This window comes from Gasterosteus aculeatus, chromosome X (genome assembly GCF_964276395.1).
Source record: "Gasterosteus aculeatus chromosome X, fGasAcu3.hap1.1, whole genome shotgun sequence".
Taxonomy (NCBI): domain Eukaryota; kingdom Metazoa; phylum Chordata; class Actinopteri; order Perciformes; family Gasterosteidae; genus Gasterosteus; species Gasterosteus aculeatus.
The window spans coordinates 21,029,857-21,056,207 of record NC_135698.1 but is presented as its reverse complement, the minus strand read 5'-3'; the positions used below and the strand labels follow the sequence as shown (position 1 = coordinate 21,056,207).

The window sequence follows — 26,351 nt, the reverse complement described above, 5'->3', positions numbered from 1 at the left end:
TGAGTCTGCAGGGTCATCTTCTGTGCACGAACCATGATTAGGAAATATAATAGCATCTCATCATGAAACAGTGCGGGTTTGGGGTTACGTGTGAGAGTGGAGGAATTGGAATGTGTTATTAGTTGTGAGTTTGTAGAGTTCAAAGTTTGTGTGTGCAGTGTGTCTGCACGGCTTTTTGTGTTTGAGTTGAGGCTTCCTGCTGTGGCCCTGAAGTCACATTCCTTCACTTCTCCAAGACAACTAATTAAGAGCACTACCATGACCTTAGCATGTTCTTCCTCTTCTTTCAAAGAAGTTTCCTTTTACCGCAGAAAGAAACACCGGCTAATGCAACGAATGTGTAAAAAATTGTACATTCATGTGGCGGCTTTGCAAAACCTTCCCAGAATTTTCTTTTCTTGAGTGCACCTCAAAGAAGTTTGTTATCGAACAGAAACCCTCGCGTATGTATTCTTACTTCAATCGTGCAAACAAAGCCGTAAACCAGCATCCTCAAAGTGCACATTCGTATGAGGTCAGCAGGGGTCACGGCCCGCAGAGTACAGTGAGAGCGAGAAAGAGGTTTTGCGAGTACGACGGGCAGCTCGAAAGAGTCCTGAACCGACGTGTCCGCTGGACTCAAACTTGCCGGCCCCCAACCAGCAACAGGCACGACCCACCGGCCGCCTCGGTGCCAGCTGGGAAAGAGGGGCGCCCCGGCTCGGATTCGCCACGGGCCGGGCCACTGCCGAGGAGAATGGATTCACTCTAACGCTGGCAGGTACAATATGTTCTTTGTGTTTGTAAAAGCAGGAGAGCAGAGACGGAGAGGAGGGGAATGAAAGGTAAGGCAGGATGGATCGGCTCGGGGCCGAGAGGAGGGGGGAGCGGGGGGGGGCTGGTTATGTTGTAAAGAACGGGACACCTAGCCAGAGCACCTGATGCACATGATAAGCATCAAGGGCGGCGCCACGTGCCGCTTAGCTGCAGCCAAAGCTCTTTTCAGCAGGGACGATGGTGGCGGTGGCGTGTCGAGGGGGGGTGCGCACCGGCTAATGTCTCCTCTGAGCGGGCGCGCACTCAAAGCTGCTTTTGTTTCCGAAAGCTACTTTCATGAGGACGTCCACTCCGCCACTTCTCTTACTCTCTGCTCCTTTTTATCTCTCCGTAGCGCAGAGCACGCTCCTTCTCTCTTTGTTTGATGTACCGATCATTCTGTGATGCTTGAGTGAGTGTGTGTGTGTGTGTGTGTGTGTGTGTGTGTGCATCCCCATGTGCTAATCCCTGCCCTTGTGTGTCCATGCGCATACGTGCACATTGGGAAACACTGATGCTCTTTCATGTTGCGTCGAGGTGAAGAAAAAGAAGCCACGAGGAGAGCGCCGTGCGTGCACAGAGGCTTTGATGTCGGGTTGGAGGCGCGTTAGCCTGTTTCATGTTGTAAGAAATGTGGGGGTCGCCAAATGTTACCGCCAACAAAATAAATGTCGGCTCCCCTCCACAAACGTGTGTGAACACTGGCAATATTTAAAACATGAATCTACATATCTACAAACGTAGATATCAAACAGGAGCATTCCTATTCCACGGGAAGGCCTAAGTGCACTTGTTATTTGTTCAACAGAAGCGGGGAGACAGGGTGGAGAGCTGAGCGGAGAGGGTGGAGGGAATGAGCAGTTGCCTGATGGACCATTTGTCCTCACGGACAGCTGGGCATGATCTGCTCCTGACTGGTCCCCAGTGAGGTGGCCCTCATGAGGACGGAACACAGCGGACCCCTTTACGTAAGTCCACACGAAGAGAGAAGAAGAACACGCGCAGACACAAGTACATGAATATGCTGCACGCAACTATTTCAACACTAATAAAGCCGACCGTTGGAATTTCTTCATCCTGGGCTCCGATGAACGCCTGTCACGTGACACTCAACAATCAGCACAGTCTGATGTTCATTCTGCGTCCAGGGTGCGGCCTCGCAGGTCTTTATAGAATAAGAAGCCCTCCTCCCTCCGTGTTTTCAGCTGCCACAACCCCCCCCCCCCCCCCCCCCCGTGCCAGGCCGTGGTGGCAGCCAGCGCGGCATCGTCGGTCACCGGGGAGGTGCCATGTTACTACGGCCACCTCTGTTCTCTGAGGAGGCGCGTGTCGGCACTTCGGTCCTGGATCAGGGCGACCGCTGAAATAGACCCTAATCGAGAATAATACAAAGACGGTGGTGTCTGCTGAGCAGCCACCTACACGATGTATTTGTGAACACAAAAGCGCTGCAGACAATGATCATTTTCAGTCATATTGATGAAAATATATCTTTTTCTTATTTTGCACAACTAAGGTCGTTAAAAAATGCTTTTAATTACAACGATGAGGTAAAAGTGGGGTATGCTAATCATGATGATCAATAAAATATAAATATAAAATATTATCATTTTACAAACAGCAAAAGGAGCCTAAATAAACTATACTTTCAAAATATAAAAGCAAATATAAAAGCTTAACACGTTTAACAACAACGAGGACAAATGGTCTTCATCCAAACTGTGAAGCGGTTCAGACCCGTATTTAGGGGGTTAGAGTACATTGGGGCAGTTAAAGATGATGTGAGACAGTATCCACAATAACCCCCCCAGCTGTCTGCCCTGCCCAGACAGTGGCCCTGTGCCTGGTGCCGCGGCCCCCCGACGCCGTGCCAGCTGATCCCCGGGGCGCAGGAGTCAGCGTGACCCCGACCAGCTCCCTCGCCCCTTGTAACGCCACTGAAGCCCCGGTTTGAGATAGAGAGCTCATTATACTGTACGAGCACAGCTGGAGCGAAGCAGCGAGAGGAACAGTACGAGAACAACAAGAGTCTGTTCCCAAAAATAGCATCGCCCCCCGTCCCACTCAGCCTCCTGTTTTTGTTGTGCTGCCGTTTCCTCCTCATCGAAGGCGGTCGGCGGCCTCGACCTCGCTACGCAGCGTGTTTGGCTTTTTGAGGAGCGACGTTTCGATGGCGTTCTGCAAACGTCGGCAGGAAGCTGAGGAAGATAATTGGTGTGGAGGAGCTGCAGAGAAGCTCTCATTCGATGATGAATCATAAAGGGCAGCTCGAACATTCTTTCCTGTAGACCAACACTGGGCCGGATGAAACCATCCCACTAATTTGGCCCGTCGCTGCAGCCTGTTTAATATCTTTGGGTCGCTACTTCTGCCTTAAAGCTGCCAACCTAAGTGTGTGTGTGTGTGTGTGTGTGTGTGTGTGTGTGTGTACAGAAATGTTTTTTTTGTCAGGATTGAGTTAAAATATCGGTTTCTAATGACAGTGAGACTAGTTAACAATGGCAAGCAGCAATGGGGAGGAAACAAACATTTTGCTTTGTGTTGCCACTTATTAACTGCCGCTCGCAGGACGCCGTCCAAATCAAACAACCGTCCGGTGTGTTTTCAGGATCTCCGGTGTGCCGATGATGAGGCGGGGAAGCGTGTTGGCCGCCAGCTTTACCGTGTTTTCAGCGCTCGCATTCCGTACGCGGTAACTCTTATCTGATCAACCCTGCACAAAGAATTTAATCACAGAATCTGCAACTACTTGCATTTTAGCTGAATGGAGAGAGAGAGAGAGAGAGAGAGAGAGAGAGAGAGAGAGATGCACAGCTGCCGGGGGCACAATTGCCCTCACAGTACCTAGTCACTGTCATCTGAGAAGGCCAATTGCCTCTTGTCATCAGGGTAAAAGCTAGTAGTGGGGAAAGACACACAAGTTAGCCCCCCTTACACACACACACACACACACACACACACACACACACACACACACACACACACACTGCCGTGAGTGGCCAATGCACTGCTCATTCCATCAGCTTTAACAACAGAGTCATTAATTTGGATTCATAGCGCCGCCTCAGTTGGGATTTAAATAGATCGGAGAGTATGAATAAAACAACTTTATGTGACGGCGCTTTTTATGACCGGTGTGTAAAGCTTGTGTACATGTATGACATTGTACACGCACACACACACACACACACAGACATATGTACAGTACAAACACTGAACCACACGCCTCCTGGTCCACCTGTCGATGCCCCGGCGGGGTGTGACACCCTCCCTCAGCCGTCAAGCCTTCAGCTGTTGGGTTTGGGACGACAGACACACACATGTATACAGCCCTCCCCTCGCGCCCTCGCCGCACGCCATCAGGATGGGCGGTATTTTTAGCCTGTAGTAAACAGAGAGTCAGGCCTTTATCAAACGCAACCCCCCCCTGCCCCCTCCCCTCGCGTCTGGCCTGCTTCTCCATCTCACACCATCTTCCCCCGTCGAAGGGAATCCAGGAAGGATCGCAGGCTGAACTCGAAGCGGGAGGAAGTGTGGCCCCGATCAGGAAATGTCAGCAGGTAAATATTCTGAGTGCTTTGCTGAATTAACTCCTTCTATTTTTAACAACCACACAGGAGAGAGAGCCAGAGACACACAGAGACGTGTTTTGTGTTACTACAGGACCTGCTGGAAATATACAGTGCGTTACCTCTCATTCTATTGGGGTCCGGTAAATAAGAGGGGAAAAAAAAAGAGGGAGGGAATTTTTACTTCCACATCTATTACCGAGCATTCGTCAGTCAGAGTGGAAAAAAAAGTTGGTGTTGTGCAATTTTCTCTCCGGGTGTGCAAAAAGAAGCCACACACGTTGGGCAATGGTGGCCGAATGCCGCTCCTCTTTGCAGATTGTGGTTTGTAATGGAGGGAATAGCTCAGTGTCATACATCACGCCATTTGAGGTCACATTATCATGCCGCCCCAGGCAACATGACTCAGACCCACTGGGATCTTTGCTATCAGAAGCACGTCGCTGTGCGACCTCCGATGCTGTTTGGGCTTACAGTAAATGTTAGCCAGTATCTAATACTGAAACATAAGTAAAACGCCTCCTTATTTCTACACTGTATTTTTTGCAGTATATTTGTCAGAACATGACTCCAGTTATATTTCGTCGAGGTGATATTTCTAAGCAAAGAACACAGAACACCTCCTTAAACTGGACCAGAGGGCACAACTTCATATGCAACTAGGGACAACGTGTAGGGCGTAAAAAGGATCTGGTGACAGAACAAACACAGCGTGCCACAACATAAGCAATCGCTATCAGATGTTTTGATGCACGCACAGAATGAGGGATGTTCCATCCAGCAACATGGCAGCAGGGGCCGAAGTTGACTTGAATCACATGTTGGAGGTGTAGGCGTTTATCAGATAAGCCATCGGCCTGTCGCCTGCAGCTTTTCATCCAAACTCCAGAACTAATCTTCCCTGCAATATTAAAAATGTATTCGTACAATAATATCCAGATCAGAGTCTTACCGCGAAGACAGAGATATTAAATAAAGGTGAATCGAGGTGAGAATGTCTTCGCAAAAGATAATCTAAACAAAAGGGCCGATAGTCACAAAAGGGGAAGCAAGTGAATTTGGTGGAGTCACAAGTGTGACTTGTATTACTACCAAATTCACAGGATGCCACTGGCCCCTACTTCCTCAAAGTAAAGTCAGGAGACTCATCGCCCTCAAATGAGTACGTGTGTGTGGGTGGACTCATGTGACTGAATACGGAGATGTCTGTGTGTGTGTGTGTGTGTGGAGGTTCCTGATTCCTGAAGCCCGTACAGTATCTTCGCCCCTGACAGACACGCACACTGTGACGCACAAGGCCTTGTCTGGTGACACAGCACTAATGGCAGCGAGGGCGTATTGTGAAAACAGTGAGCTGTGTGCTTTGCTGGTTCCGAACAAGGCCGCTGGGTCTGAGCTCTGATCCCGATCGACCCCCCCCCCCGTAGCCCCTAACCCCCCAACATCCGGACCCGCCGCTGTAGACACACGCCTGAATACCTGGGCGGATGGGCTACGCTGACGGTGTGGTGGGGGCGCACGCAGAGGACCACGTTTAATGTTTAAATCAATGACAGCGTGGACCCGCATGGAGATAAACTGCTGGATCATCATGTGCCCCAAACGCTGTTTGATCAAGGGAGCGATGGGTGGGCTATCGGCCCACAAAACAGAGCCTGGCAAGATTTAGATTTGGCTCAACTGCTGATGAGGCAGGGATGCGTCATTCTAATTAGTGGGCTGTAATCTCCCCCGTCTCAATCTATTGCCTCTGGTGTAATTGCGTTTTAGGGAATTACACCGGGTCTTATCCAGGGAACTACAAGGATCAGCAAAAGTCCTTAAAGCCTGGATAATAGGGCACCTCATGCAAACAGGGCATTGGAGGATTTACTGCCCATCTCTGTTCTCTTTGGTTGCTGTATGATGCTGCGAACTTGGGCATCGAGAATTTTTGGCGAATAAACAAGAAAACGATTCACAAATGAACCAACAAGTTCAAGGTTGTATTAAAGTGTTGGGAAAATAAACTTCAGGGAAGAAAAAAACGTATATTATTGAATTAAATCAAAATGCATCTCACACCGTTTTTCTCAAGTTGTCTGACGGCTAAAAAAGAAAATCACCTGGCTTACAAGAAAAAGTATTGAAATACACATATTTATTTCCCATTGAGGTCCGACACGAGTTATAAGCAAAAGAAACCAAAGACCCAGAGCTTCCTTCAGCTAATGGGAAGGACGTCTCTCCGGGTTTTGTCCAAACTCATTTTGTTGAAAATGAAATAGAAACGATTCAAACAAACACTGTAAACAGCTGAGGTGCCGCTGGGAACCCAAGTGCAAATAAACACCACAGGAAGGAAGACAGAGTGACGGCTTTTCCCGGAACAAATCCTTGTCCAAACAGAAAGCCAGACAAGGGTGTGTTTGTCCGTCTGGCCTCTTGACCCGGGCTTTGTGGCGGCAAACTCTGAGATTTGTTGTGGAGTTAGTGAGTTCGCTGGGCAGCGATGGTCGATGATACGCTTCAGCCGCGCCGCCTGTTGTGGTTATTAGGATCACGTCTGTGGGCGCTCTGCACAACGCTCTTCCTTCCTGTCTGCATCACATCGACAGCACGGCATCAGATAGGGACAGAAGCGGTGCGTCAAACCCGCTGACGGCAGCGCTCGCGTGATAATGACTGAACCAACGCGAGAAGTAACTCGGGTCTACGATAAGAGGACAACCGGTTACTCAGGTAATGCAATTTAACACATGTTGAGGCTATCGCTTCCTGTCAAGGTCAAAATCCTCACAAGTGGTTCAGCAGGAAGAAGACTTAAATAAAACAGCAACTGAAGTCCTGGACTACACAGCTCCTAAGTCTGACTTATTCAAATATTCTTCACATTAGATACATGCCAGAGGTATTTATAGGCAAACAGTTCCAAGCAGTTCTTTCCTTTTCCCATCCCACTCGTCTCCAATTAGTCCAATTTACCATGTTTCTTTTCATTTCAAATACTGTACATGTGAATTGGGAAAGAAACGTTTTTCTTGTTGTTTTGGCTTGAAAACAAGTTGAAATGATCTTGCTGAAGCAGCAGATTTGAGACTGAGTCTCTCTCCGGACTCTCCTCCAGCTTGGGAAGCCATCAGCGAGGCTTTCCTGCTGTACAGCGTTATTGCTCTGCCTTATTTCAAAGTATGCAGACAGACACACAGGTGGTGTTTCACTCTCCCCCCGGGGAGAAAGTGACTGAGTGAATATGACTGGGCTCCCTCTGTCCTCACACATCTGGAGGGGCCGACAGGAGGAAGGGCGGCGGGCGTGCAGAGTGGACAGAGTGTGTGTGTCTGTGTGTAGAGGGCGGCATGATATGTGTGCTGTGGTTTTGATCTCTTCATGTTTGTGGATGAGAGGTCGCTTGTGTGTGTGCGAAGGGGGGAGAAAGAAAGGCAGCTAATGTTCTCCATTAGTGTGGCGCTTTTTGGAATAAAGGGTTTCTATTTTTGTGAAGTTCTTACAAAAAAAGAATTTTCCTTGTGCATTGTCCATTGCAATACACTTATTTATGCTTTCAATTGTTACTATAGTCCATGTTGAGCCCTGAGGCGTGCTGCACTATTGACATTCAATATGAAAGATTCAGGAGTTTTGTGGATTGTGGATTTTGCATCACGTTTTTTGTGCAGACCGAATGATGTAATCAAATCCCCAAAAAACGTTGGAGGAATGTGCGAGGGGCAGAGAATCAACAGCGCCGAACAGTAAAGACGGAGAGAAAACGGAAGCGAGAGGCTGACGAAACGGATGAAGCAGAGAAAGGAGCGAGTGAGGGACGCAGAAACCAGCCGGAACTTTCCGTTTCACGCGCCGTGAGCTGATTACCTTTATGCACAACAGGAAGTGTCCTTTGCTGCAGTAATACAGAGGCACTAAATGGTCGTCAAAAGTCATGAAAGAGAAGTAACCAAACTGAAATGGACCCGAGGAGATCTGGGACTCCTTTTTAGTGTGACTTGAATAAACACATGAAAGTAATTCATGTAACAGGAGTGCCAGCCAGACCCCCTGCACCTCCTTCTCATCCCCGTGCTGCCCGGTGAGCGGAGGAGCAGCCGCTCTTCATCTGTGTGTGTTGGCGTGCACTTCACAGAGCGCCGCTGCTACGTTTGGGAGCGGTCTCCTTCACGCAGCTGTGCAAATCTTCCTGAGGATCACGCTCACTCGTGTGTGTGTGTGTGTGTGTGTGTTCATGCAGGCACCAGCACCTGTACAGAATCTCCTGGTCTCATCTCGGAGGCCCCACGAAGAACTCGACACCGGGGCGGCTCAATGGCGAGCTAGCACCGCCGCGTCGTCCAAAAAAGCAACAGTGGGGGCCCGGGGGGAGGGGGGCTTCTATGGCACGTGCCTGCCTCTCCCCCTGCTCATGGCCCAAGATGGAGTTACGGGGTTTTAGGGGAGGAAAGCCCCCCCCCCCCCCCCCCCTCTTGGCTCTCCAGGCTACACACTCACTGGCGGCCCCCGGCCCCATCAAAGGCTCCACCGGGCGGAGAGGCGACCTCCTCGGACCTCCGGCTCATTGTTTTTCTCTTGCACTGGTAGCGGAGGGTCAGTGTGTGTCAAAAGGGGAGGTGGGAAAGAGAAGGAATATGGAAACAAAGTCCATTAGGATCAAAATGTGCTTTTGTGTCAATTGACCATGACAGAGCGAATATAACATTCACATCTGTACTACCTGCAGGCCAAGCTGTCCGTCCGGGGAGAGAAAAAACTATCTCGTGAGTTGCAATTTTCCATCCAATTTCCCGCTGAAGCCATAATCGAGACTTTACATTGAGCTTAACATGTACAGATCCCACGCAGCACACAAGAATCTCACGGCTTCGGATACAAAAGGCCTTGCTCAAGGAAGATGCCGATGACCTACTGACCTACTGGTCTTTGGAGGAATAGGTAACATGGGAATGTTCTCTCAGCCCTGTTCTGGGAATAGAAACAAACTCCAGTCATAACAATGGCACGCTCGCAGGATGGCTGATAAGATGGCGATTAGATGAGCTCAGTCTGGGGAAAGCGTGCGGATTTACCGCGTGGAGGGAAGAAGAGACACAGACAGAGAGAAACAAACAGAGAAAGCAGCAAAATCACAAAAGAAAAAGTTGAAATTACAAAGCGGTGGACAAACGGAGAACAAGCGGAGGGGACTGAAGTTTGGCGGACGGATAACCGACGTTCGGCGTGAGCTTCCTGACGGAGCGGTTTCCACACGGGGAGGGCGGGGGTGGAGCCTAATCTGCCACTTGTTTGTCGTGTGGGGGGTTCGGCTCCCTGTTACACATCCAAATACCACAGAGACAAACCATGTTTAAGTTACATTAGCGTTTATGGATGATGATGCACGAATGTGTCACTGCTCTTATAAGGGATGGAGTGAGGTGGGGCATCAGACGGGATCAAAGCAGCTCGTATTTATTCGGTATACCCGATTGAAATTGGAAAATGGAAGGTTTTTTTTCTTTCTTTTTTTTCCATCAAGAGAAACTAACAATTGTAATACTTTAGGAAGATGCAAGAAAAGAGGAAGGCGCCAAGGTTAATATACAGTATATTGATGCACTACCATGCTGCATATGGGACATTGGGATACAACAGGTTACTCAGCTCATTCTCGTCCTATTACGCAGCATCCCGAGGGGCCACAGCACTTCTTTTGTCTCGTTGCCCCTTTCACCCTCCATCATGCACAATTATGATAAAGACATCAGCGGCTACAATACCGTAGCTTGAGGAGTGACCCACGTGTAGGAGCGCTCTCAAAAGGTTGCTGCTCATTTATAGTGGGGGGCCTATTTCTACTGCTGCATTTTCATGCTTTCAGTTCTCATTAAAACCACAAAAAGAGAACTGCAAAGGCCCCTTGGAGCCGGGGCCTGGGGAAACGTCGCAGCGTTAAACCACCATAATATGCGCCTCAGTAGCACAAACATACTCGAGGGGGGCTCTTTGGTTGCCGGCGTCCCGGCGTGCTAGCCTTGTAATTGACCATAATTAAAAGGAGGCAAAAGGAGACGAGGATCTTCCTCTCGGCCTCAGCTGCCAAGCAGCAGGATGTAGCGAAGACACACTGTCTCTTCCTTTAGGTGCCACTCCGTCTTTCTCTTTGAGCCCCTTTGCTCCCTTTCTTCCTCCTACTCAGCATCTTTGTGAGGGTCTGCCACAAAGTGGAAGGGGGGGTAAGCTTTCATCCTTAAAACCCTGCTGTCCTCACTGCACAAACGTGTGTGTGTGTGTGTGTGTGTGTGTGTGTGTGTGTGTAAGCATCTTTACCATCTTTGTTTCTGTTCGGCCTGTAATTATTCAGTCTGCAGAGGCTTCGTGTTGTCTGTTGCCTGCCTCCGATTTCATCTATATCACGTTTGTGCAACTTTTACGACACGGCGCCACATCTCTGCAGGCGGTCTTCACTCAGCGGGCCCATTACGTTTAAGTGATGGAGACTTGTTCCGTTTCCCGTGCTACTCGCTTATTTGGCGCTAGGACCCGCTCTTAGAAAACTCTTTGCCCCCCAAACCAATTCAGCTTCCTTAAAAGTCTGACCACTGTTCCATCTCCTTCTGTCTCAATGTGCGTGTGAGGATGGGATAACTACCTGCAACGTTTCGTCCCCCACCAAGCATGCTTAATACATGTAGGCCATTGACCTATTCACTAAGACATCATTTTTAATGGATGACGCCCTCGGTGCTGTCAAATCCTCGGCCTCAGCCGGCATCTGCTCCAGCACACTGCCGACAGAGGGGAGAGTGAGCTTTTGTTACCTGAGCGTCACTTACCGTAACCTAAAACAAGACAGCTGCTTGCCTTAGCATCAAGCTGAAAGGAAACACCGGCCAGGCATTGATGGAGAGGGAGGAGGGAGGAAGCCGGGAGGGGAGGGAGTTCATTTGGGTGCCAAGTTCATCGGCGTGATGCTGAACAAAAACGTGTTCATTTAGAGAAAATTGGAAACGATGCTGCGTTGGCAGATGTAGTCATTAACAAGGGGAACACTACAAACACCACCACAAAATGACAATATGACTTCTACACTAACACATCTAACCATCTCTCAGACCGTATGTAACTGCTGTTGTGGAACATTCACTCCATTTCAACTCCTGCTGGATTCTTCCCGCCCTACAGGAACATGTCCGGGAACACTGACAGATTTCTGCGTCTCCTTTCTCCCGGTCTTCTCTGCTGTCAAGAGATGACAAGGGGTCAGGCGGGGCCCGGGGGCAGCTATATCTTCTGGGGCTTTGCCTGTGGTCTTCAGAGCCAAAAACACACACACGGACAGACAGTGGGAGGATTCCGCCGTGACCTTCCACCCCAGCTGGTCTCCCTCGGGGTCAGCGGAGGGCATGTTGCCATCTCTGCAGAGGCCAGCACCTGGATCACTGGATCCATCCACAGGAGAGAGTGTGTGTGTGTGTGTGTGTTTGTGTCTGCACAGGCTTGGGGGAAGGGGGTCTCTGGGGAAATGAATCAGCCACTTAGTTCAGCCACCCGCCCCCTCACTTACAGAGCTCGCTTCGGCAAGACCCAAAGGTCAACTCTCACCCTTTCTCGCATTTCTGTCTCTTTTTTGCTATTTCTCGCTACCTCCCCCACCTCTCCCATCGGAGGTGAACAAGGAGCTACTTCAGAGTGATGTGTGTCATAAATAGAGTGCGGGTCACTCTTGTCACATCACAACACTATACAACATCTGTTTTCCCAGCTACCCGTCATTTAAATAATTCAGAGTGGAAAGAGCAGAAATAAATTTCCCTGGTGCCTTGGCTCGCGTTCAAGTTCAAATGACAGATGAGATGTGATATTCCATCCGTTTGTTTGTGTGTGCAAAAAAGACCAGAAGCAGTCAGCTGTAATTGTATGTCTGAGAAAGAGCTGTAATTAAGTATTTAGCATCTTATGGAGGTGTGGAGGGGAGCGAGTCTGCGGCAGACAATGAAAAGGCCCGCTAGATCCCCGGCTAAGAGGAAAGAACGTTCCTTAATCTGTTCAGGCACTGATGCAGAAAAAAGAGGCGTGCAGGTAACCCATAAGCACGTGGATAATGTGGACTTACACTGGAGATGGCGAAGGGCTAACTTCACAAGCAAGGCCTTGTCAAAAGGACGAATCTGAGCGATTGTGGACTATGCTGAGTATCGGGACACCTATTATTGTATCAAGACACATAGAACTTTAACCTCCAAATAGCTTTGCTAAACAGGTGAGTGTGTACAATCATTCTCTATCGGATCTTGTGTGAGTTTTCTTGATGGTGTACCCGTTGCAGGTATCTCGTACCTCGCCACCCTGTGTGAGAGCAGTGTGCGCCAGAGGCAAGAGGGAGGAGTCACATTTGTGGGCTGAATGACACCAGTGCCCTCGTGTCCCCCTTCCACCACCGCTGCCGAAAACTCGGCATCTGCCCAACATGCCTCATCGGGGCATTTCAACGTGGCCCGACACCCCCCCCCCCTCTCATGCATAACCACTGAGGCACACACAGGCAGTGTACACAAAGAGAAACTGGACACAGGCACCTCGGGGCAGAGAGGACACAGTTATGGATGAGCTGGAGATGATCACCGAGTGAGAGTGTGTGGTGGTGTTATGGCTGACATCTGGCTGTAAGATAATCTTTGGCTTCGGAGATGCCCGGGGGCCCGAGGCTGTTGACAGTCGCCCCCACTCACCCACCCACCTCCCACACGCGCCTCCTCCTGCCCGATAGCGAGCGGGTAATGTTGCCGTACTGCGAAAATGTCCTTTTCAAATGAGTTAGGCTTAACGTGTGCTCCGAAATGCTGATTCCTTTTCCTTAAGAGAAATCTAACAGCACAAAGAACATCACTCCATCAACATCAGGTCCTGAACATATGAGCTTACTGGCCAGGAAGCGTCATCTCAAGCTCGCAGTACAACCAACAGATACAGAGATATAAATGTGTATTATGATCAATATGTGTGTAACAGAATATGAGTTAGTTAGACTTTCATAAACTTTTTCTTTCTATTTCATTGTGTTCGTTTTAAAAATAGACACCATCCCGTTGAAGAATGTGCAGCACAGAGTAGAGTTATCAATTTGTAAAGAACGTAAAATTGATTGATTAAATAAATGAGCAAAGATCTTCTTACTGGACCTTTGTACAACAAAAACAATCCAATGCAATAAATCATTTACATAAACTTGACTTTGTCCCACACCTACACCGCAGTAAGTGCGCTAAAATGTTTTGCAGTCCTCACGGCCCGGAGGGAAGACATTCACAGCACTCCGTCACACAGCAGAGGGCCGGGCTGGAGGAATCGCTGTGTGGCACCGCGGCATCCAGTTTCCACCTCCTTTCCATCGCTCAGGGCAGCAGGCCGGTGCAACTGGATCTGTCAGCCGGGTGCATCAGATAGCCGCCATGGCTGCGTCTAGCTCTGTCTACCTGTCAAGGCTGTGTGGCTGTCATCCAGCCAGTCAGGCAGCCATCGCCCGGCCACCGCCCCGGCCTTATCAGGATAATGAGCTGCATTTAGGTCCATTATGAGCTGACCCCCGAGGACTTTCTCTGCTGCTAAGCGGGGGCCTTGTGCCAGTGATGGACAGCGGGAATGTGATATGGGGGGAGGGGGTCGTGGTGCAAGGCCAGGTCTGCAGCGGATTCGAGTGAAGGAACAGTGAGCGCGGCGGCCGCCTGAGGACATTGATCATGTAATGTAGGACGAGACAGTTCAGTCGGTTTGCACCATGTTGCACACGTGACGAGGTTTGTGTAAACAAAGCTTCACTTTACTTGCTGTAGTGTTTGATTAGATTGGAAGTATTTTTTAAGAAATAAAACTGAAGAAAGCTCATCTCATGCATGCTGCTCTTTGTTTGCAGAAATGATCCAAGACGCAAAGCTTGGAGCCCCCTAGAGGCTACAATGGTCATTACACATCTAAATCACTAAAAAGTATTGAATGGAAAAAAAATATACATGCTTGAAATGCTGCCATTCTGGCTGTGATCTTATTCCCATGTGTTTGTATGGCTTCACAAATGTCATGGCAATCAGTGTCAGCGAAATTAATATTACATATAGGGATTCAAGGTGGCACTGGACTAAAGGTCAGGGGGTCACCGAAGCAAACAAGTCCATCCTATGAAGATTCTAAACATCCACAACACAAGTCAACACAGTTACACATGGTTTACACCAGTGGAATCATTTCAAGCGTCTCCATACAAAAGAAGAAATGTCTTTTTTCCTTCTCTTGTCAGGTTACTGTTCTGTGGTCTTGTAGCTGCCACAACGGATACGATAGGAAAGTATCCAGACCCATAATTCCTGTGCATGCATTTAAGGAAGCATTACCTAGTGAGCCGTAGCAGGAGTGATTGTCTCTTTGGATGAGGAATCAAGTGCAAAGACACACCAAGGACGATGAACTCGATGTCAATGGATTGTACGTGTGTGCTACATTTGGACAAAGTGTTGAAGGGGGGACAGACTAACAAGCTGACTGACCACCAAACCGTACGGTCTTGTCTGTTGCAACTGATGGGGCCGTCATCTCTTAAACATTAGCAGTATTTTCTGAAGATGAGGGGATTGATAAAATAGACAATAACTTAATTATTAAATGAGAAGATTTACAATTTAAGAATACAAAAAATGATCGACGCCACAGGGGAGAAACATACAAAAACCTTTGTGTGAATTAAATTAAGTAGCCAATCAAACACATATATCTATTTTCTCACTATTGAATGATTACTGATAGTAACTACATCATCAATTGAATAAAAAGTATTGGCTATCACTGACATTGTTAGTTGCTAATTAAATTCTGGTTTAATAATTTAAACATATAATTTTCTCATTCTCAGTCTGTGTAATTAATTAGAAGGTAAACCATAACTGGTTCACAAAAAGGTAGACAGACCAACAAAGCATAACACACACAGACACACACACAGGCACATGACAAATACCCATTCATGCAGAGAAATACGAGACAACAAACCGCAGACAGATTTCTAAATCTCTCTCTCCCACTTTCTTTCCTAATCAGTCAACAGAGTTACAATCTACTGGTTGTGAGCTCCTAACAAGCTCCTCTTTGTTTTTCTCACCCGTAAATTGCTTTGAGAACAAACCACAGTAAGAAACCCAAACAACACCACACTCATTACCATCATCGCGGAGGATAATTAGTACAAGAGGGTCAAAATGATGTCGCCATGGTTGAAAACAAAGACTCGGGGGGGGGGGGGGGGGAGACAAGGAGGAACGGGAGCAAAAGTGGCGGGAAGGTGAGTCAGCGGAATGGAGTCCATGGGAACTGTGAGTCAGGGACGGCCAGAAGAATATTTCAGACATTTGAAGAACCAGACGAGGAAGCACACAATAAAATACAACCTTGCATACCGGCTTGCTATGATGAAATAATGCACCTGTGCAGATGCACACACATTGCTCCCTCCACACAGTACACACACACACACACAGTACACACACACACACACACACACACACACACACACACACACACACACGTTCTATTAATCTAGATGTGATTCATCTAAAAGTCTCTCTGCAAACCTCCCCAGTTTTATTGACATAGCTTCAGTTTACTCTTCAACCAACAAGGATGGTCAAAGTTCAGTGGAAGTGGGACGTGAAGGACCTCATTGCTCATTGAATCCAGAGGTTAGATTGGGCATTTGTGGAATTGGGGACCACTGTCCCAGAACAACTCTCTTACAGAGATTATAGATTTTTCGGCCATCAAAGGGGTCCGAGCCTGCAGCGCGACCTTACCTGCTGTGCCTGCAGCGCGCTCACTTCATTGCTTTGCATGAGTCTCAGCAAATACCCAGAGGCTCAGGCTCTCACAGCCTCTATATTTCTATGGGTACAAGCTTCCAAATGCGATACTATCAACTGTGCAACACTCAATCGGTCTTTGTGTCAAACTGATTTATTATTTAGAACAATTCTTCCTCTTGTGGTTCCTATTTACCTCAATTTGAATCAAATTAAGAAGTTGGCCTTTGAAAATCAACAAACGTAGCCTGCTAGCTTGCGGAGAGTTCTGCACGTTGCGGTTTCTTGGCTTTGTCCTTTGGAAAGAGTAATTGAACCATTGTCCCGTCCTTTTTTTTACTAGCTGCATCAGTGTTTTCCATCGAGCTGCAATCTCAGGCTCCTCAGACACAAGGCAGGCCCTCCTCGTCTAGCGCTGCTAGATACCTTCTGGGAACAATTAGCAGATACAAGCTATCTATTGATATGCAAAGCATAAATGCGTTGGAATGCAAACACACATAAGGCGCCAATCAATGGGAACGGGCAAAGACACGCAGCTCTGGACTGAGAGTCCAACAAGCCTCCATGCAAATGGCTGTGCGTGTTGCACTTTTAAACATGCGCAAGGAGTTGGAAACGTTTCAGAAGCTGCTGAAGCTTTACAAATAACTGCAGTCTGCAATATGATTCATCTCTTCATTTAAGTCAAGTCAAGTCATTTTATTTTGTATAGCCCAAAATCGCAAACTGCATTTAAACCTCCCATAATACCAAACGATTTAGTCACGATTCTCACAACCTAGTGCTCATCTCGTTGAACCAAATTCAAATGACATATGGATAATAAGGAGGGAAATATACATTTATTCATGAATGGTGTTTCTTACATCAGCTATCATTATTAAAAGGATTACATTTGTTTTACTGTTGGATAACTGGTAGCAGAAATCGTCTTTACTCTATTTGATCTGGTCACCAACAGACTTAAGTGGTGGCTTTGTCTTAACTTGATCACTGTGTTCCCTTCTCTCATACCTTCAACTATTCCGAAATTGTTTCCAATAGTGTGTTTTGAAATAATAAACCGACGCAAGGTTTTCTTCTTGCCGACGCTCTAAGCACGGAGAAACGCTTCGCCCAAGTCAGTGAATAACTCAATAAAAGCCTCACTCTGTCACTCATCATGCTCCATTGAGCTACTTAAGTGCCCTTTGATGTTAAATATGTTACCTGTGGCGCTGAAACTGGACGATACCTTAAGCTTCCCCCCACTGCCTTCTCACGCTGACGTGGGTTATTATGCTGCAATAAACGTTGCTCATGGGCAGCAGGGGAGCCGGAGCTGTGTGCCAATCGGTCGTGTGGCTTGTCAATGAGTAACCTGTTCGGCAAGCGCTGAAGGGAAAGGATAAGCTGGTTGTGTTCAGACTTTGATGGCTGTGCATCACCAAGTCCACCTCAAAGTGAGAGCGCCAACAAAAGCTGACTGCTCCAAGGCTTTTTCTCAAAGGACATCCTATGCAAAGTTGTCGCACTTGAACACACAGTAATGAGTGACCAGTGAAGTTTGGGACCAGCTCACCAACGCAGATTTATTTTGCATGATGAACAAAAGGAAATCACTGTTCAATTCGTTTTGCATTGTATTTGGTTGGGAAAGAAAATAAGAGAAAGTAGTAGACAACAAATAAGTGTGTGACACAATTTATGACATGTAATCCGTATGTAATCTACTCAGACCAAAAAACTCCCTGCGTTAATAAAATGCCAAAGGTTTGATATAGTTTGATATAAAACAATTGGGGAGTATCCAGTAGAAATCTACCAGAAATGCGTTGCATCTATTTGCTGACTAATATGATTGGCTTGATGTGTTTTATCCATGTAATGATGATTTGCGTGTGTGTGTATGAGATTGTTGCTTAATTATGATTAATTATTGTAAAGCGCACTGTGTAAACAATGGACAATAGTCAGCCACCAGCCAACTGGACTACTTTTGGTCCAGAGCCAGTTACAGACCTGAAGGTTTTCCTACCACACTGGATTTGGGACATTTGGCTGGGAAAGGATGGTCAGGAACTATGGGAAAACCTTAACACACAACTACTAAGCGTGGGAAAATGCGATCCTAGGGTACCGCACCATTCGCCCTCAGTTTCATGGCGGTGTCACAAAGTGGGATAGAGCTTCGGTGATGGCTTAGGAGCTGTCATTAAAGATTTAACATTGAAGAATTTAGCCTGATGAAATTGTGCTGTTTGTTGGAATAAGCAGGGTATAATTTGAATGTAGCATATTGAGACCTATACCTTCAGACAGTAATTGTTTTAGGTGGATTAAGTCTCTTGAAGCGTTCTTATTAAGAGATGAGAGACCAGTAAACCTACTTCTCCAATCTTTGCAACGTGACGTCATCTAAAATGAGTTACACTTTTGGTATGTCGCCTTTGGTTTGTGCAGTTCCGTTTTAAAGAAGTTTACTTCCCCAAATGCTTCTGTTTCCAGACTATTGGGAAGTCAAGTGTGTCTGTGTGAGTGTGCGTGTTAGAGTGGATGTTCGTGTCCATTTTTGTCAGCTGTTTTCCCTCAAGCCTGCCACACTGCGTCTCGTGATACGGCATCCACACATGCGCGACTGCAGGCCCAACACAGGCATGACTCGGCCACCTTTTGACACAACGATTGCGGATCTGCTTGAACTGCGTAGCATGTGGTTTCACTTTGAGGCTCCTAACATGGCGTGCATCAAACACGATACTGCAGTGGATGAGTGGAGTTACCTATAAGGTGAATCTCCATGTGCAAAGGCGTTGATGATTGCTTTTATGTGTTTGTGTGTGTTTGTATTTGTGTGTGCGTGCGTGCGTGTATGTGCGAGCATGTGTGTGTGTCCTCTCGCAGAGGTGACCACTAATGAACGCCTGTGGCAGTGACCCTGTAGTCTGCGGACAGAGCCAAAGTGCATGTAAGAATATTCACTTATAGGTCAATCTGTGTGTGTGTGTGTGTGTGTGTGTGTGTGTGTGTGTGTGTGTGTATCATGATGACCACCACCCCCTCATTACCTCCATCATGGCTGGAAACAATCAACCACTCTGCCCCAGATGTAGGCCAGAGTGAGGCGTTGCAAGCTACAGACCTAGCATTAGATAGGCCTCCATCACCACAGCATGACTGGCCTCAGATTGGATCCAGCTTTCCAAACTTCGGGTTAGTACAATCTCAGAAACCCAATTGAAAATAACAATTTTTCTTCAACCATACCTGCTGGATGCCTGGACAACAACGGTATTGCCAGGAATGGATTGTCAACGTAGGACTTTAGAGTTCAGGTTTGACACAGTTGGAAGAAGCAAGGCCAACTTATAGAAAGATAGCAGTAAAGGTTCAGTATTGGCGATTGCCAAAAGCCTGATATCTGGGTTGTTTATGTCCTACAGACGGCACCATGCCCATTGGTTATGAGAATAATCTACCATCAAGCTTTTGTCTAAACCACCAAATTTACTGGCAGAAATGACGATTCTGTGACTGTGCCCAAAAGTTCTTATGGGACTGATTTACTGTAATTTCCCAATAAAAATCAAACATCCAATCCGTTATGAATGTAATGAGAACAATAAACAATATGATTATTTCCCAGGATCCTCCTCTATATAAAATAGTACCTGATTATTTTTTGTACAGTGCGAATATAACGTTGGAAAGTTTTTAATTGATTGGTTGACTGAAAAATGTATCTTGATGTAATTTATTTCTTTTCCAAAAGATGTGCCTTACTAGTCTTGTTCTGACTCTTTTTGGTCACCACCATCTCCGTTCCTATCCATACGACTAATGTATGTAACATTTTCTTTCGTGGTAGACTGACATCCACCCAGTCTAATGTGGTATCAAATGTTTATAACACATTTATTGTTATAGTATCAAACCAATACTAAACTATTGCAATTTATATTTTACACAGTTGCTTACCATGTTATCCATGTAAAAAAAGAAAAAACTGCAAATTTAGAATTTTGATTTTTTTATACAAGAAGGAGAAGGAAGTGGTCGGTCAAAGACGCAGCTGCATTCGACATTATTGCTGTAAACAGGTGTGAGACGATGAGGAGAGTCGATGACGTCAGACAACAGACAGTACGCTCTTTACAGTTCAACCACAACACGTTCTTGTCCAACAGCTGATAAGAGCAGCTCACATCAGAAACCCTGGCGCGAACGTCACACACACACACACACACGGCTCAACACGTGACCCGTGATGCTTTAGAAAGGCATGCTCCATCTTACAAATACCTGAGTGAATGGACGATGTTTGGGTCCAGAGATGGTCGCAGAGAATGTGAGATGCCTGCAAACACACACGCACACGCACGCACGCACGCACACGCACACACGCACACACACACACGCACACACACACAGGGCATGGGACGGTGAAGCAGGCCAGGCTGTTATTCTAGTGCAGTGAGTTGACCGTGTAATCTTCAGGGTGGAGTCCATATTGGGTTTCTAGGCAATTCACTGTTTTTTGGCCCACTTGTTTTGTGATTTGGCTGAAGAGAGAATGAAGGAGTGAGAGGGGAAAAAGTGTGGCTTGCTTTTCTTTCTGCCCGGTATATTGTGGATGAGTTGTAACGCAGTGTAACACAAGAGGGAAGAGAGGGCGCCGTGGGGAAGAAGGGACAAAACAAAAGAAAAAGGGCGGAGAAGCGCCAGGGGGGGTTGGGTTTGTTGGTCCCGAGAATCTGGGGGACAACTGTTGGTGTGACATGGTCTGCTTGTGTGCGTTTTGGTTAAAGTCACAGAGGGGACAGGGGAAAGGGGCAGGAGGGGACACAACGGCAACAGATTGTTGAGCTGCAGAGATACGATTATAAAGGCTGTCAAGGTCAAATGACTTCACTGGAAAGTACGCTGATTTAAAGGAACAGTTCACCCGTATTTTAAAGTGGCTTTCCTTGTATTTTGCTTTGTTTTTGTTTTACACACGTTTGTGAAACAAATCCAGCTTGTCGGGTTTTTTTTTTTAGTTTGACGAGGCAAAGTCAAATCATATCATCCATTGTCAGATAATGAATAAATACATTACCATTTAGAAAGGAGAAATACCTAAAACATGTGAGGAGTTGGTGCTATCTTTGGATTTTGTAGAAAATAAGTAAAAACACAACAATATAAGAATTAATTTATTAAATAAAATAATAATAATAATAATAATAATCCATTAGTTCAACGCCTTATGGGAGACAAAAAGTAGAACCTAATTAGCAGCTACTCAAACCTTAGTGCTAAGAAGCTTGTTTTGACATTTCTGCCGCCATCTGCCAGACCGCGCTGTCACTGGTATGACAGCACGGTCCGAACGGCTGCAGCGACAGCCGACAGACACCAAGCCGCCCCCGAGCCGAGCCGAGGGGGGGAGGGGGGGGGGGGGGGCCCATAGGCACGCACACACACACTCACACAGCACTCGCATTCCCACAGTAGTCCGAGTCAACAATCACAGACCCTCCCCCGCATCGACACTATGAGCGCGGGGGGGGGGGGGGGGCGCATTGACTGTGTGCAAGGGGGGGCGGCGGGTGGGGTGGGGAGACACTCCCTCGGAGCTGGAAGGGTCTGGAGTGGAGGTGGGAGTGGAGCAGGAGTTCGGTGGTGGGGGGGTGGGGAGAGATAGCGGGGCTGGAGGGTCAAAGGCAGGGGGGGGGGGGGATCCAGCTGAGCCAGAGGATCTCCACAGAGGCCCCAGTGCCAATGTCAAGGTGCCGAGTGAGCTGTGGGGAGAGTGAGAGTCGCCTCACGCACAAACACACTCCTCGCTTCCACGCGATACTAAACACGTCAGATAAATCAGTTCTTTCATTGGCTCACACGCGCTCCATTTGCGAGCACATAAGACACAAGCAGAAAATGTTCCTGACTGCTGATCCCTCAGAACTCGGTCCGGTTGCTCCTCGTTGGCCTTTTCCAAAGGACTCCTCCGCGCGTACGAAGGTACAGACTGATTCCAGTCAGCTTCCCCTTCTGATTGGTTCTTGCCTCTGCCTGCAACCTTCGCTTTATCTACTCCGCTTATCGGGCCGACTTCAGCTCCGACGCTGCGGGCCTCCCTCCTCCTCAGGAGTCTGTCACGGAGTTTGGAGACGGCCGGCCGGCTTTACGTCTGTCTCTGGTTCTATCTCTGATCTGCTGGTCCGTCCCTATCTCTGTGTCTGTCTCCTACTTGTGTTCAGAGTGAACACAAGTATCGAGCTGCCTGCCAGCTGACCCGTGATGATAAACCCAGCAGGCGTCATCATTGTCGCAGCAGCAGGATTCTGTTAACGGCAAGAGCACTAAAAATAGGCAGACCTGCTAAGTTGGTGACATTCTGCAGTTAAAGAGCCGCTGGAGTTAAAATGATAAAGGATTGTTCGGCAATGTTCGCTGGATGAATCAGTCACATCCACAAAGAAGAGAAGAAGAATTGAGAACGGAACGTGCTGTTATTTGTTCCCTCGTGACAATTCTGCTTGTATTGAGCAACGCTTGCACGAGCTTTCTCTTGTGACTTTTGCATGTTTCTTAACTGTGAATGTTGTTGCTTTCGTTCCCACTTCACCAATGTTGAAAGATTCCCAGGAGAAAGTTTCATCGACAGAAAATCTCCTCTGCCACAACAAAGGGGCTTCTCCGTCTCACTTGGCAGTGATCAAGGCCAGTAATGCTGCTCGTAAACCACAGCAGACGATATAAACAAGCGGTCATTACTGGAGCTTCTTGTTCTTTATGCCAGTGTGATCGATGGGGGCAGAGCGACTGAACCCCTGGAACAGCTCTCTGCGTTGCATCAGCAGTGAGTGAAGATTCTAAAACTATAGTTGAACTATACACACAAGTTTCTTATTATGGCTCTAAGATGCCAGCACAGAAAAAAAGAACCTTTAGGTGAAACGTAGGACTTTTAAGTAGTTATGACAAAACTGTTGGACTGGGCTTTCCCGCCTGCGGTCGTACCATCGGCCGGCAGGTTGTGAGGCCCGATTCGATGTTCTCTATTCAAAGCGTTGCATATCAGTGGTTCCCATTCACAGCGCCATCGACTGATTCAACCCTCAAACCCCAGCGTCCCCATTGGATCCATTGTGCCGCATGCGCCTGGGCCTGTGTCCTGTGTGCACTACAAAGTTCATTGCACACAATTGAAAGGTGTGTCCCTTGAATTCTTCTAAGGGGGAACACGAGGCCCAGAGGTACAGAAACAACAGCCACCATTATCCTCCCATAAACTCATTAGTCATTTACTTAAAATAACAACAACAACAACTCACTTTGGAATACAGACAAGCTTGTTAAGTGTCTTGCCCAAACCCGACGCCATTAAAGCAAAATGGGAGCCCACAGGAGCCCGGACAGGGGGGCTGGAGCCAGTTGGGCAAACACGTACAGTAGGTGTGCACGTGCACGGTTCACTGTGGGCATTAGCAACCCCCCTGTCGCCTGACGGACGTGTCTCGGCACAGAGTACCATAGGGCCAATGTCTGAACCACAAGTGGCCCAGTCAAATCTTAACACAGTCATAAACACGCCGGCATTAGTAACAGCTAGTTAAAATCTTTCCATGAACTATAGCGGCAGCCTGCTACGGCACAACACCCTGCTGCTATTAGAAAATGTACCTGATTCTGTTTTCAATCTACCGTAGGATGAACGGGAGCGCCGCTTGGGCTCACACGGAAATATATCAGAAACCAATAGGATGGATTTAAATGTGTCTCCAGAGGATGAATCAGCCCCCCAACTATTAGATTTTCATTAAATATAGTATCATATTCATTATAACATATGACTGTGTTTAGTGCTACTTATCAAATGTAGTAAGATGGTAAACCAGGTAAATATTAACATTATGGATAAAAATGTACTGCAAAAGTATAAACATGTTGTCTTGACAAAACTAGCCAAACAAAAACTGTCAGAGAAAAATACTAAGCATTTCTACAGACACAGTTGAACCAGAACCCAACAAGTACTGGGATTTGATAGCCAGTCCTGGGGTGTAGTTAGATCTCCAGCGTACCAGTCTGGCCTTTGGCATGATGAGAAGACTAGAAGACCAATTACAGGCTTCAGGCGACCAAATTAAAGTTTCAATTTCACAGTGTTGTGGAGTTTTATAAGTGAATGTTGTTTGAATAACAGAAACACACATCTAAATAAAAAGCAGATATAGAGGCATACACACAGTGTTCTATATACTCAACATATGCCCCTTTAGATTCCCCAGGTCCCACCTTAACTTAATAGCAGTGACATTTACACTCATGCTCTCTGGAGTCATTTACACAGCTGGTTTACTGTTCCATGCAGTATAGACTGACTTTATAGCACTCAAAAATAAGGTGGCACCAGTGCTACTTAGCACTGTGTACTAGTAAGACTACACTACCCAATAAAACACAGACTCCTTTTTCATGGACTGTATGCTGACCTCTTCATAACCTTCTTAAATAAGCTCACACCTCCCTACTGACAATGAACTGCTCCATGCAGGAGTATATTAGTGGTCAGGTCCAGCCTGAAAGTAGGGAGGGCATCTGGCCAAGACAATAAAATATATGTGCAGAAAATATATCCCAGGGCCCTGTGAAACTTGGGCAATTAAAATGGAAATGTAGCATGCGTATTTAGAGCCAAGGAGGGAGTCTGTGCTACTGAGGTGCAGAGAGAGAGAGAGAGAGAGAGAGTTGACAAGAGGCAGTGGCAGCGCACAACATGATTTAGATGCTGTGAGTGAGATCGCAGACCTATAATCCAGAAGGGACAGAGACAAGGGGCAAACTCAGCAGGCAAAAAAGTAAAGTACAAGGGAGCGAGAGCGATAAAGAGACACCCAACGGCACACAGAGAGACAAAAAGCCAGAGAGACTGAAAAATAGAGAGCGAGCAGCCAGACACGCAGGCAGACTGTCCGTCTCTGGTTTGTGGGAATGTGGTGAAGACACAGTAGTAGCAGGCAGGGTCCCGGCTCTGAAATTAGAGAGTGGCGCTAAGGGAAGGGAGCCAGAGCCGAAGGCCGTCTGGGAGCTGCCAGCGGCTGCATCCCCGGCACGCTGCCGAAACGGGATTTACTGCTGGACTGCACTACGAGCAGCGCGCCGCTACCAGTGCGCTATCTCACTCGGAAGCAGCGCACCGCTCGGTGACTTCACGGCACTGTAAAGTCACCGGATCAACAGTGCGAGGTGCTGACGTGAGAAGGCCCGGTTCGGCTCGGTGAGGCACACCGAGTCAAAGGAAAGGCTGCCGGATCAGGAAGGAAAAATACCACAAAACCAGTGTAGTGCACATTACAGCATGGAATACAATAATGGATGTTTGGGGGTTATCAGACACTTCAACGCTGCTGAAGGTTTTGTGGTCATTCCCTTGCAAGGCAAACAGTAGAATCACCTTGAATTCTGATGCAACAATAAAGTCCATGCATTCTGTCTGTGAACTGCGTGATCAAAACACGGAACGCCTTGCAGCTCCAGGGACTTTGACCTCCAACCTCCCTGTGGTGGTTTTGGGTGGGCGGCGGCGTTGAAAAGAAAGTGTCCATTTAAAATGCAACACAAGTATATTTGCACAGTTCCACATCTTTTATCCAATCCACATTCAGCGGCAGTGCAAAGAAGCCAGGAAGTATTCAGAGAACTAGATTTAATCAGGAGAGAAAAACCGGGGGGAACCAGGTTGTTGTGTGCTGTAGCAATTGTGGGCCAAGTCCGGACCTGCAGGCAGATTCTGTGTGTGCTAGTCTGCAGCACGGGGCAGTAGGAGTTTGGCTGCTGCAGTGAACCTGTGTTTTCCAGGATTTGTGTGTGTGTGTGTGTGTGTGTGTGTGTGTGTGTGCATGCGTTTCCTTTGCCAAGTTTCCTCTCTTTGTTTAGACCGACTCGGTCAGTCTGGCTCCCCGCTGAGCACGCTGCGGCCAAATACACACATATATCAAAACACAGCACAACAACAGACAGAGTGCTCTCGGGGCAGAGGGGTGCTGGGAAAAGGGGCAAAGGGGGACAAAAAGACAGAGAGGTGTCCCCGCTGGAAAACAGAGAAGTAGAAAGACGGACACCGTTGGACGAGCGGAGGTGGCAGACTCTTTCTCACCCTTTTCTAACAGAGGGTGTGGGGGGGGGGCGCCAGCAGGTCACTGCG

The 26,351-nt window shown here is 47.5% G+C and overlaps 1 protein-coding gene and 1 long non-coding RNA gene across 3 annotated transcripts in view; one reads left to right on the top strand and one right to left on the bottom strand.

Moving 5' to 3' along the window:
• kcnq1.2 (potassium voltage-gated channel, KQT-like subfamily, member 1.2) overlaps positions 1-26,351 on the bottom strand; it is a 113,498-nt gene that overhangs the window by 7,620 nt on the left and 79,527 nt on the right. The window lies entirely within an intron of this gene.
• On the top strand, positions 4,229-13,386 carry LOC144383760 (uncharacterized). Its single transcript, XR_013451196.1, has 2 exons — positions 4,229-4,355; positions 8,593-13,386. It is a non-coding gene; the product is annotated as an uncharacterized LOC144383760 (long non-coding RNA).